At 36.2% G+C, this 12935-nt stretch overlaps 1 protein-coding gene across 3 annotated transcripts in view; it reads right to left on the reverse strand.

The window, feature by feature from the left end:
* The window catches only part of PSD3 (pleckstrin and Sec7 domain containing 3), a 593010-nt gene that overhangs the window by 336906 nt on the left and 243169 nt on the right, over positions 1–12935 (reverse strand). The window lies entirely within an intron of this gene.

Below are 12935 nucleotides of genomic sequence, written 5' to 3' on the forward strand. Positions count from 1 at the left end.
CTAAAAATATTAGAGATGATTATTAATAAAGGGAGAAGCTGGATGGCTAAAAAAAGCTTTACTAAATTGCAAAGTGTTGTAAAAATATTAGACGATTATTAATAAAGGGAGAGCTGTATGGCTAAAAGTAAATAAATAAACATTAAAAAGCACTGAATTACTTTCAATGGGATCTTAAACCATCTTCTAATTATTCATGTTAATAGATGTTCCACACATTGTAGAATACAATAAATAATTTTTAAGCCAATATTTATCTTCCGTCCACAATTTTGCTGCACTGAATTAGTATAGTGTAGATTCACTAGGCAACAGAAGATGGTCAAGGATTTGCCAGGGAGTATGAATTCTGATAACGTAACTGACAACAGATACTCCACACCAAGTGAATAATGACTATAATTTTAATATTGTAAACAGTCTGTCAAATAGTGTTGTATCAAGATTTGTTGTACCCATCAATAAAAAGATAAAAACCATATGACCATCTCAATAGACATAGAAAAACATCTGACAAAGTACAACATCCATTCATGATAAAAACCCTCAACAAAGCAGTTTTAGACGGAAAATACCTCAACATAGTAAAGGCCATCTATGAAAATCCCACAGCGAATATCAAACTCAAGGGGGGAAAGCTGAGAACTTTTCATGTAAGGTCATAAATATGACAAGGATGTCCACTACCACCACTTTTATTCAAAATAGTACTAGAAATCCTATCCTCAGTAATTAGACAACAAAAAGAAATAAAAGGCATCCAAACTGGCAAGGAAGAAGTCAAACTTTCACTATTCTCAGATGACATGATACTCTATATAGAAAAACGGGAAGAATCCACCAAAAAACTTCTGGAGCTGATAAACAAATTCAGTAAATTCTGAAGGTATGAAATCAATATTCAGAAATCTGTTGCATTTCTGTTCACTAATAATGAAGTAGCAGAAAGAGAAATTATGAAAACAATCCCAACTAACTGGAAGTTAAATAATAACTTAAAATTAAACTTAAATTTAAAACTTAAAAAAAAAACACTCCCATTTACAATTATACCAAAAATAATAAGACACCTAAGAATAAACCTAACCGAAGAGATGAAAAATCTATACTCTAAAATCTTTAAACATTGACAGAAGAAATTGAAGATGACATAAAGAAAAGACATTATTCCATCCTCATGGATTGGAAGAAAAATATTGTGAAAATGTCTATATTACCCAAAGAAATCTGCACATTTAGGGGCACCTGGGTAGCTCAGTCAGTTAAGCATATGAGTCTTGATTTCAGCTCAGGTCATAATCTCATGGCTTCGTAAGTTCGAGCCTTGTGTCAAACTGTTAGTGAAGAGCCTGTTTGGGATTCTGTGTCTCCCCCTCTCTATCTTTGCTCCACTCACACTGTCTCTGTCTCTCTCAAAATAAATAGACTTTAAAAAATAAAAAAAAAAAAAGGGGGGTGCCTGGATGGCTCAGTTAAGCGTCTGACTTCAGCTCAGGTCATCATCTCAGGGTTTGTGGATTCAAACCCCACATCAGTCTTTGTGCTGGCAGTGGAAAGCTTGCTTAGGATTTTCTCTCCTCTCTCTCTGTCTGAACCTCCCCCTCTTGCACTCTCTCATGGTGAACAAATAAGACTTTAAAAACATTTTAATAAAAAATAAAAATAAATAAATTTTTAAAATCTACACATTTAATGCAATCTCTATCAAAACACCAAAAGCATTTTTCACAGAACTGGAACAAACAATCCTGAAATTTGTATGGAACCACAAAAGACCCCATATAGCCAAAGCAATCTTAAAAAAGAAAAGCAAAGTGGAATGCATCATAATTCCAGACTTCAAGTCATATGACTACAAAACTGTAGTCATCACAAAAATACTGGCACAAAAAAAGACATATAGTTCAATGGAACAGAATAGAAAACTCAGAAATAAACTCACAACTATATAGTCAATTAATCTTTGACAAAGCAGAAAATAGTAAAAGACAGTCTCTTGAAAAAATGGTGTTGGGAAAACTGGACAACTACATGCAAAAGAATGAAGCTGGACCACTTTCTTATACCATATACAAAAATAAACTCAAAATGGATTAAAGACCTACATGTGAGACCTGAAACCATAGAAATCCTAGGAGAGAGAACAGGCAGTAATTTTTCTGACATTAGCCATAACAAGATTTTTCTAAATTTTGTCTTCTGAGACAAGAGAAATAAACGCAAAAATAAACTACTGGGATTACATCAAAATGAAAATCTTCTGCACAGTGAAGGAAACAATCAACAAAACCAAAAGACAGCCTATAGACAGAAAGGAGATATTTGCAAATGACATATCCAATAAATAGTATCCCAAATAAAGAACTTATATAATGTAACACTTAAAAAACAAATAATCCAATTAAAAATGGACAGAAGACATGAACAGACATTTCATCAAAGAAGACATCTAGATGGCCAACAGACACATGAAAAGATGCTCAACACCATTCATCATCAGGGAAATACAAATCAAAACTACAATGAGCTATCACCTCACACCTGTCAGAATGGCTAAAATCAACAACACTAGAAAGAACAGGTGTTGGCAAGGATGTGGAGAGAAAGCAATCCTGGTGCACTGCTGTTGGGAATGCAAACTTGTGCAGCCGCTCTGGAAAACATGACAGAAGTTATCCAAAAAGTTAAAAACAGAACTATCCTACAATCCAGTAATCACACTACTAGGTATTTACACTCAAAATAAAAATACACTAATTCAAATGTAAACAATGCACCCTTTTGTTTATAGCAGCATTATTTACAATAGCCAAATTATGGAAGCAGTCCAAGTGTTCAAGAAGATGTGGTATTTACATACAATGGAATATTACTCAGCCATAAAAAATGAATGAGGTCTTGCTATTTGCAATGGCTTGAATGGAGCTAGAGAATACTATGCCAAGAGAAATAAGAGAAAGACAAATACCATATGATTTCACTCATATGTGGAATTTAAGAAACCAAAAAAAGGGGGGGCCAACCAAGAAACAGACTCTTAACAAACTGATGGTTACCAAAGGGGAGGTGTGCAGGGGGAGAAATGAAACAGGTGAGGGGGATTACAGAATGTGCTTGGAGTGATAAGCACCAAGTGATGTATGGAATTGTTCAATCACTATATTGTACACCTGAAACTAACATTATAGGTTAAGTATCCTGGAGTTTAAAATAAAATTAGGGGCACCTGGATGGCTCAATTGGTTGAGCGTTAGACCAGCTCAGGTCATGATCTCATTGTTCATGGGTTTGAGTCCTGCTTCGGGTTCTGTGCTGACAGCTCAGAACCTGGAGCCTGCTTTGAATTCTCTCTCTCCTCTCTCTCTCTCTCTCTCTCAAAAATAAACATTTAAAAAATAATAATAAAATTAAATTTAAAAGGGTTGGTGTACCTAAAAGAATCCTGTGAATCCATGTTTCCTGCTAAACACTCAGGTCAAGAGACAGCTAAACCAGTCTGAGATAAATGGTTCTTTTATTTAATACCGTTTCTTCAGCATCCACCTTAAATCCCAGAATTTTCTTCCACCGTGGTTAGTTGTCTACCATATTAATATCTTTTTGTTTCTACAGATATTCTAGGCATGGGAATACCTTAATACTGAATCTGAGGTTTTGTTACCAGTTTCCCCTTCTTTATGCCCATTTCCCCATGCCCAGTAGTGAATGATTATGTGTCTGTCCAGGTCTGCCCCTCTTTTCTTCCCAGAATGCAATTCACATTTGTTTTTGTTTTCATGTTTTTTAAATTGACCACATGGTACAGCAACATCTAAGAGCCCTCTCTACAGTGGGTGGTTTTGGTCTTTTTATACCTTTTTCTCAGTCACTGATGTCTGTCCCTGTTCAATGTATATCATTGTAATGAGAGCCCACCAAATCCTGAGTGTCATTTTGTTGAACCTATTGTAGATGAAAAAGTCATGTAGAAAAATCTAGTAAATTCTGAATGCTTTTCCATGTAGACTTATCTGGAATGTGAACATGATAATAGTTATAGTAAATGCTTTAACTGTAGTCGTGAGTAGGTGCATTTCTTTCTGTCTCAATAAATTTTAATTTATCTGCCAAAAAAAAAAAATCTATCTTGCAAGCAGTAGATAAGAGTTAGATGTAACCTAGGGGTACTTGGGTGGCTCTGCAAGTTAAGCATCCAACTTCACTAAGGTCATCATCTCATGGTTCATGAGTTCCAGCCCCATGTCAGGCTCTGTGCTGACACCTCAGAGTCTGGGGCCTGCTTGAGATTCTGTCTCTCTCTCTCCCTCCCTCTCTCTCCCTCTCTCTCTCTCTGTCCCTCCCCCACTCATACTGTCTCCCTCTCTCTCAAAAATAAATAAACATTTAAAAAAAGATGTATTCTAATTCAAGTTGAATTTTTTTTTACATCAATCGCTGCTAAAGGTCTAAACTTAGAACTTAATTTCTTTTTAATGTAATTTACTTGAGAGTAATAACCATTAGGGATAAATTTGTTAAAATTAGTTTACTAAACATAAGTATCCCAGCCCTAAACTAAACATCATAAACACTCAAATGTATACTTGTAAGGGTGCCTGGGTGGCTCAGTTGGTTGAGTGTCTGATTCTTCATTTGGGCTCAGGTTATAAACTCAGGGTCGTGGGATCTAGCCCCGTGTCGAGCTCTGCACTTAGGTGGAGCCTGCTTAAGACTCTCTCTCTCCCCCACCTTCTGACCCTCTCTCCCTTCTCACACACACTCTCTTAAAAAAAAAAAAAAAAAGTATGCTTGTAAAAACAAATTTAGCTTGATCAAACACCCCACACACACCTTTTCAGGTCCAGGTACTCAACGATGTCATCTAGCTATAGAACATTAGATCAATTCTACTGTCCTCTGGTCTCTCTTCCTTTTCTAACTCCCACATCTTTTGAAGAACAAGAAGCTTTACAAATATTTTCTATGGTTAGATATATCCAGTTGTTATCATCACTATTAATGTTTCCTGCCCTCTCTTCAATTCTTTATACATTGTTTTATAAAACAACTGTTGTTTATACTGTCCCATTCCACGGTTTGCTGTGCTTCGTTGGTGCACTCAGAAGTGCCTATCTGGCCGCAGTGCCCCTCAGCTTCTGAACAGTCCACTAAAGGGACACACAGTCTCACCTTGCAAACACCTTCTGCAGTCTTCCAGAAGAGGGCACCAACATGCAAAGCAGTGGTACAGAAACTGACCAAACACCAAGTGAATGAAACAGGCTGCATTTTACCTTAGAAGCATTTATTTTCAATAAATAATTGGACTCTTCAACCTTCTAGAGTTCCACACTGCTCTGGGGGTATGATCCAGTTGATGTAGGTTTTACTTTTTTGTTTTTACACACTCCATGCAATTCCTACAGTGGCCTGTCAGCTTACCCTCTCAATACTGAGTTTCCCCAAAGTGCCACTCATTGTAACTACACTGAAGGCTGCTGTATTTGACAGATGTTTCTCAGAATCATTGAAAAATTCAGTGTATAGTTTTAAAGAAAACAAATTAGCTCCCTAACAAGAGTTTAGGAAGACCAGCACCAAGAAGGCAGAATATCATCCCCTAAGGAAATAAAGTCTTTTATCTGTCACTTCCTGCTTTCATCTCTATACATTATTCCAGCTCATCTGGAGACAGACCAAAGGGGTCATCTTCATTTGGGGCTATAGGAATCACAAGGGCTTTCTTTTTCCACACTTTATTGCTTATGATGAATAGTTAGCAAGAATATCCATATATGTTTTTGTCTTCATGTGTTTTGAGACATCAAGAATATTTACTGTGCTCTGTATTACAGAATTGTAAGCACTTTATATTAACTCACCAAACCCCTTTAGTAAACCCTATGATAGATACTATTATCACTATTTTACAGAGGAGTAAACTAACACACGAAGATGTAAAGCAATTTCACATGGTCGCAATGCTAATATGGCAAAGCTGAGATAGGAGCTTAAGCCTATAGGTTATACTTCAGGTATTAACATTGGTATATAAAAAGAAAGATGTCTACTTTTTAAGGAACATCCATATGACTAAACATGCTTAGTATAGTATATACTAAATTAAGTGTACAAATCACATATTCATAAATTTTCTCTGCAATGATGTATTAAGAAGCATCTAATATGTGCTGGGCATACTTTACATGCTAGGAGCACAGAATGACCGCAATGAAGCCCTGCCTTTTTGCAGTTTTAACATAGGAGGAGACAGGCAATAAACCAAATGAAGGTCTATTCCTGCTGTCCCTCCCTTTTACCTTTCCACAAATATCTGAATATCTGTTATGAGTCAGATGCTGATCTTAATATTAAGATCCACTGTGTTCAACAATGGATCAAATAGCAAAAGTCCTTGCTTTCATGGAGCTAATATTCAGACAGCGATAGTGATAAATGCCTTGGACATAAATACAAGCGAGGTAAGGAAACAGGGGAGGCTAGCATTGTTGCTTTATTCATGGAACCAAGAAAGTGCCACCTGAGTGGAAAACTGAAGAAAGTAAGAGATGTGTCCTTGCAAGTTATCTTCAGGAAGAGCATTCCAAACAAACACTAAGGCCTCGGCAGGACTGTGTTTGGCATGTCCAAGAGACAGCCCAGAGAGGACACTATGGCTAGAGAGGAAAAGGCAAGGGTGGGGGAAGGGAGGAAGGTGGGACCTGAATTCACTTGTACTTCCAAAGCTGCCAAATCACTCACTCGAAAGCTGCCAAATCGACTCCAGTTCACAACCATATATGCTTAGAAAAGGCACAATTTAAAAGAGACTGTTGTATCTTAGATACAGATTAGCTTCTAAAGTTAGCGGGCTGTTTTTCATTTCGTCCTCTATTTCTGAGAACACTTCTTTGACCCTCAGCAGCATCCGAGGCCCAGACTCCAGCAATCCCTTAAGTCGTTCTGTGGCACAAGGGCCCACTGAATACTATGCACTCTTTCTCCAGTACTGTCCCCACAGGACTGGTCTGTGACTTTTCTAGGGCTGAATCCAGATCTTCCCATTTCTATCCCAGTGCCTAGTACAATGGTTGGCACATAAACAGTCTCTCACTAAAAGTGCCCTAAATCAAGTTGCAAAAATTTAAAAAGAAAAGTCAATGACTATGTTCTAAACTCAACACACCAATAAACTTGAGAAGATGCCTGAAAATAATAATTAGAATGCTTCCTCCAATGAACCTATATAAAAAGCTGAAAATCTCCACCATTAAATTTCGGTTATTTATATCGCCAATTGGAATCATTTCAATCATTTTAAGTACCTCCCTCATTGTGGAATCTAGAAGCTCTGACCGGTAGAAAATACTTACCAATGAGTTTTCTCTAGACATTTTTTTCTAAGTTTAATTTTTTTTTTTTACATTACCTTTTCCTTAAGATTGCATAATGGGGAGCAAACATGAAAAAGTAGCAACAAAGTAGAATGCAAAGGGGGACTCTCAATTCTTAATATCTAAATTTAGAAAAGTAAAACTATCATTAGTAAATAAAAAGATCATACACAGGGTACCTAGGTGGCTCAGTCTGTTAAGTGTCCAACTCTTGATTTCGGCTCACCATATGATCTCATGGTTTGTGAGTTTGAGCCCCACATTGGGCTCTATACTGATGACATGGAGCCTGCTTGGGATTCTGTCTCCTGTCTCTCTGCCCTTCCCCTACTTACTATCTCTCTCTCAAAATCGATAAAAATAAACTTAAGAAAACACTTTTTTTTTTTAATTTTTTTTATTTATTTCTAGGAGAGAGACAGCATGAGTAGGGGAGGGTCAGAAAGAGAGGGAGTCACAGACTCTGAAACAGGCTCCAGGCTCTGAGCTGGCAGTCAGCACAGAGCCCGACGCGGGGCTCGAACCCACAAACCGTGAGATCATGACCTAAGTGAAAGTCGGACGCTTAACCGACTAAGCCACCCAGGCGCCCCAAGAAAACACTTTTAAAAAGTCATACACATTATCTTAAAAAGAAAAGTACAACTGCCAGTTGCCAAGCTTTGTATGTTCCTAGGCATGATGCTGAAACCAGTTTCTTCCTATCTTTATTTATTATATGTTAAAAATAGATGGGACAATGCTTAAGATGATTCCCTGAATCACTGAATCACATAAGGGAGGAGGCGCTCAGACATGCGTGTCTTCCTTTCCAAGGAAAATGTTTTCAAAGTTCCAGGTTTCTGAAACAACCTTTCATTTAAAAAATATATTTTTATACAAATGAGGTAATAAGCGAGAAAACCAGAACTATGTGTACCAGACAGTTGGCACACAGTTTATTCTTACCAAAGTGTTTGCCTAATGAATAAATCATCTGAACCATGTATAAGTTTAATCTAGAAATAAACTGCTTTTCCCATGCAAAAACAAAATGAAAGAAAACAAAACAAATTTTAGGGAGCTGTATATCATTTAATTCGCCCTTGATTTCACACTATCACCTCCTAAAATCAAACTACGTATAAATGCAAGGGGAGAGAGCCTTGTGCTCCTTAATATAAGTTATATCAGCTATCTACCATCTAACTCTCTTAAGTATTTTGGTATTTTAAAGTTGAAATCCTAGGATTTTGGAGATAGTTTAATAACATGAGCTGAAAGAGATTCAGTTACTGAACACAAGACAAGACAATCTGCTCTGTCAAAAAGCTGGGAATTAAAGGGACACAGCAGACAACAAATTTAGTGAATACTTCCCTCTCCAAAAAAGAAAAAAGAAAGTCTTTAAAATCAGGTGAGAAGAAAGGAAATCACATTTTCTGGCACTCTAACATACAACAAGTCCTTTACATATATGATCTCATTTTAATGAAGATCAGAACCTTCTAGTATAGTTTCTTTGAGTGAATTCTTAAATTCACCCTATGGATAACTGAATTACAAAAAGGCATCTATTTGGGTACATGTTTTAGATAAAGGAAACTCCATCAGGGCTTATAGCTGAGCAAACAGAATTCAGGGCATGTAACTACTTTTCACATCTGAGACTCCTGCAGTGGTCCAAAGAAATTATGGTATCATTAGGACAACCACCTACCATGAGATCACATGGCCTTAAGAAAGCACCTGCAAAACTTTCAAGTAATCAACCAACAACTACTCATTGTTCATATAACAAAAATTGAGTTCCAGAGATGGGACTCGCCCTTAGAATCATGTCTTCCAACTCCAAATTCAAAACTTTTCATCTAGTACACAGCTGTCCAGAGCAGAGGTGACAATTTAAATAACTGATGACAAAGCTGGCCTTCCCATAGGGTAGGTTCAGTTTCAACAAATGCTTCAGAGAATATTTTTCAAGCAAATGCAAAATGACAAAGTCTCTTGGTTGAGGGAACGGCCACTGGGGTTAGCCCTTCCAAAAGCCCAGGAAGAAACTAATAAAGGAAGGGATGATGTCAGTACAGCACCAGCTTGAAACCCCAAAAATAATTCTCTAGAACCAGATCATGAACTTTCCTGTAAAGGGAGGGGGATAATACCAGGGAGAGCCAGAGATGCTACTGAACAGAAAGAAGCTAGAAGTCCTCTCCCTCTTCCTTTATTTAAACCCACTGAGCATTTTGAGAGAAATGAGGCAAAAGTGGTACTAATTTTGGCAAAGCCATATAAACACAAGTACATATCATATTTCATTGATTTCTAGACAATTTTTTCCAAATTGTATATTCTCTCAAATTAGGATGGTTTCTTATATAGTACAACCTCTGTTGGCTAGACAGGTTGTTCATTATCTGTGTACAAAAGGAAAATTATACATTGTTGATTTAGTCTTGACTTAATCGATGGCTTGAAAAAGATTATGCTATTAATTGGTATTGAAACAAAAGTATTGATATAGAGAAGACACTGAAAGGAAGCAACTAAGATTCTTATTTTTATGTAAAAATCTGTAAGTTTAAATAGAAGTACCATATGATCCAGTAATTCTACTACTGGGTATTTACCTCAAGAAAACAAAAACAAATTTGAAAAGATGTATGCACCCCCTACGTTTACTGAAGCATTATTTAATGGCCAGATATAGAAGCAGCCCAAAGGTCAATTGATAAATAAATGGATAAAGAAGATGTGGTGTGTGTGTGTGTGTGTGTGTGTGTATAATAGAATATTACTCAACCACAGAAAAGAATGAGATCTTGCTACTTGCAACAACATAGATAGGCCTAAAGAATATTAATTATGCTGACTGAAATAAGTAAGAAAGAAAAAAAATTAAGTGTTAAAAAGCATTGTGTTATAGTGAATTGGTGGCATATTGTTTTCTGGTAGTACTTAAAAATAATGATTTATCATCTCTGAATCAATAGCATCTTAGATTTTAAAACTTCTATGCCTTTTTGTTTTTACTAGCTTACATTTACCTTAAATTTCCGTAACATTTAATTTTTAAAAGGAAGACTGTATTTGGTTTCTTGATTTGCTCCGTTATGGGTCATGAGAGTAAAACAATGACTGCATGAAATTCTTTGGTTTCTGTTCCCTCTCTTTTGGAAAAGACAAGCTATTTTGAAGTTCTAGTGTTTACATTTAGTTCTAGAAGTTTATGGCCCACTTCTCAAACATCACCATTCAAAAGCATACAGACATACTCTCTAACCATTGTTTTTAAAATACTACTTTCCAGGGGCACCTGGGTGACTCAGTAGGTTAAGCAAATGACTTCAAAGCATATGACTTCAGCTCAGGTCATGATCTCACGGTTTGTGGGTTCGAGCCCCGCATCAGACTTTGTGCTGACAGCTAGCTCAGAGGCTGGAGCCTGTTTCAGATTCTGTATCTCCTTCTCTCTCTGACCCTTCCGGGCTCACGCTGTCTCTCTCTCTCAGAAATAAATAAAACATTAAAAAATAAAATAAAATACTATTTTCCAGTGTAGATAAATGAGAACAGTATTTTTAAAGCATTGCTATTATCATCAAGATAATGTGCACCAAGAACACATTTGAGATAATTAGTATTAAAAGCTAGCTCCTTCAGTTTCAAAAAAACCCCCAACATACCAAGTTCTAAAACACTAAATTTTAAGATTATGGACAACTACTACTCATGAAAAAAATGACAAAGTACACAGAGTTTATGTGAATTAGTTATGGCCAATATTTACAATCAATGCCTAACAGAAGTAAATGAAAACTCCTGCATTTTCTCTAACAAAATTTAGTATTACTTCTATCATTTTTTGAAATGCAAAATATTTCCCCAGCTAATTCAAACACTGCTACAGATAATGTTAAATATCCATGTTGCTACAATACCAAAATTTTGACCTTTTGACAGGCATACACACAACACACACAAATACACACAACACAACACACACAAACACACACACACAAAGATGGATCTCCATATAGTTTATGAACTTCTATAACCATGGCTTCAAATATATATAAATTTAAATCTTGAACCATAATCAATTCTACCACTTCAAACTATACTTTGAGGAAAGGATAGAGGGGAAGGGGGTTGGATTCTCCTAGAGAACAAATACTCTCCATACTATAAAAAAGAATGGCAACAAGAATATTTACTTCTAATCCCCCTGCTCCCTGCTCCCAGAGTCACATAGCAGTTAAATCTTTTTAGTACTAAAACCTTAGAAGTTCTTCAGATTTATTTTAAACCTTGATAAAAAAATTTTTGTGTGTGTGGTTTGTTTTTTGTTTTGTTTACTACCCATTTACATCCTATCTATTTTACATGGAACACACACTCTGAACACAAGCATTCAAACTTTCACTACGTTATTACATCTACAAAGTTAGAGGCTTTTTGTACAACAGAAACTTTCAGAGGAGCCATAAGAGGATCTTAGGTGGCCTGAATCCAATAGATGGCCCAGGCTGTCTTTAGACTTCAAAGAAAAACAAACAGAGGGAGATATATATATACACACATATATATTTTTTATATATGTGTGTATATATATAGTTTTATTTCATTTCAAATATGAAATGAAAAATGAAATATTTTATTTCATTTCAAAATATATATAAATATATATTTTGTATATATATATTTTATGTATATGTATATATGTGTGTGTTTGTGTGCATATATGTGTATATATATATGCCTTCCTGGGCCAATATACATCGGTTATATATATATATATATATACACACCTTCCTGGAAAAAAAGTACCATGCAGAGCTAGACAAGATCTGTTACCTAACCAGCCCAGGGTCACTTGGGTTTCACTTGAGAGTAGGAGCGCAAACCTGTGGTCCCTTCTTCAGTACTACTGTCCACCCCCTGGAGTGTGTTCCTAATATCCCTTCACCCCACCCCAACCTGGACATACACGCTCTTATAAGCAACACCTCAAACCATGGTGAAGAATAAAGTAGAAACATCCTCAAACTCAACTTTTAAAATAGCAAAAATGAAAAAAATGACCTAGATGTGATGCCCTGGGTAAAATATTTCCGTCCCTAAGCCAATACCCCTCCCCCCATGACTGTATGACTGTCTGTCTACTTCCTGACCTAAATGTGACCATAGTTGTCAACATGAACCACTTAGCAATTCCCAACTATTTGCCACACAAAGCTGTGTAACAGAGATTAACCCAGAATACAGCTTGCACATACATTTTGTGACTTTCAGAGAACACTCCTACATTTCAGAATGAAATTCACCTTAGACAATAAAATATACTGTCCTCACTAGTACATTAATTCTATATTTATCTTGCTGTTCTTCTGAAATAAAAAATACATGTCGGATGACAATAAGTATTTTAAAGTTTAAAGAACAAGAATATTTGCTTGTCTACCCTTCTCCTGGATCCTGGAAACACAATTCCTATCCTAGCACATATACGCACTCAAAACTGGTGAATCAATTTAGTCAGTCAGCTGTATAAAGTTTTTATTTAAACTTTATCCTTTAATT

The sequence above is a fragment of the Crocuta crocuta genome, unplaced genomic scaffold (assembly GCF_008692635.1).
Source record: "Crocuta crocuta isolate KB4526 unplaced genomic scaffold, BGI_CrCroc_1.0 scaffold177, whole genome shotgun sequence".
Lineage (NCBI taxonomy): Eukaryota > Metazoa > Chordata > Mammalia > Carnivora > Hyaenidae > Crocuta > Crocuta crocuta.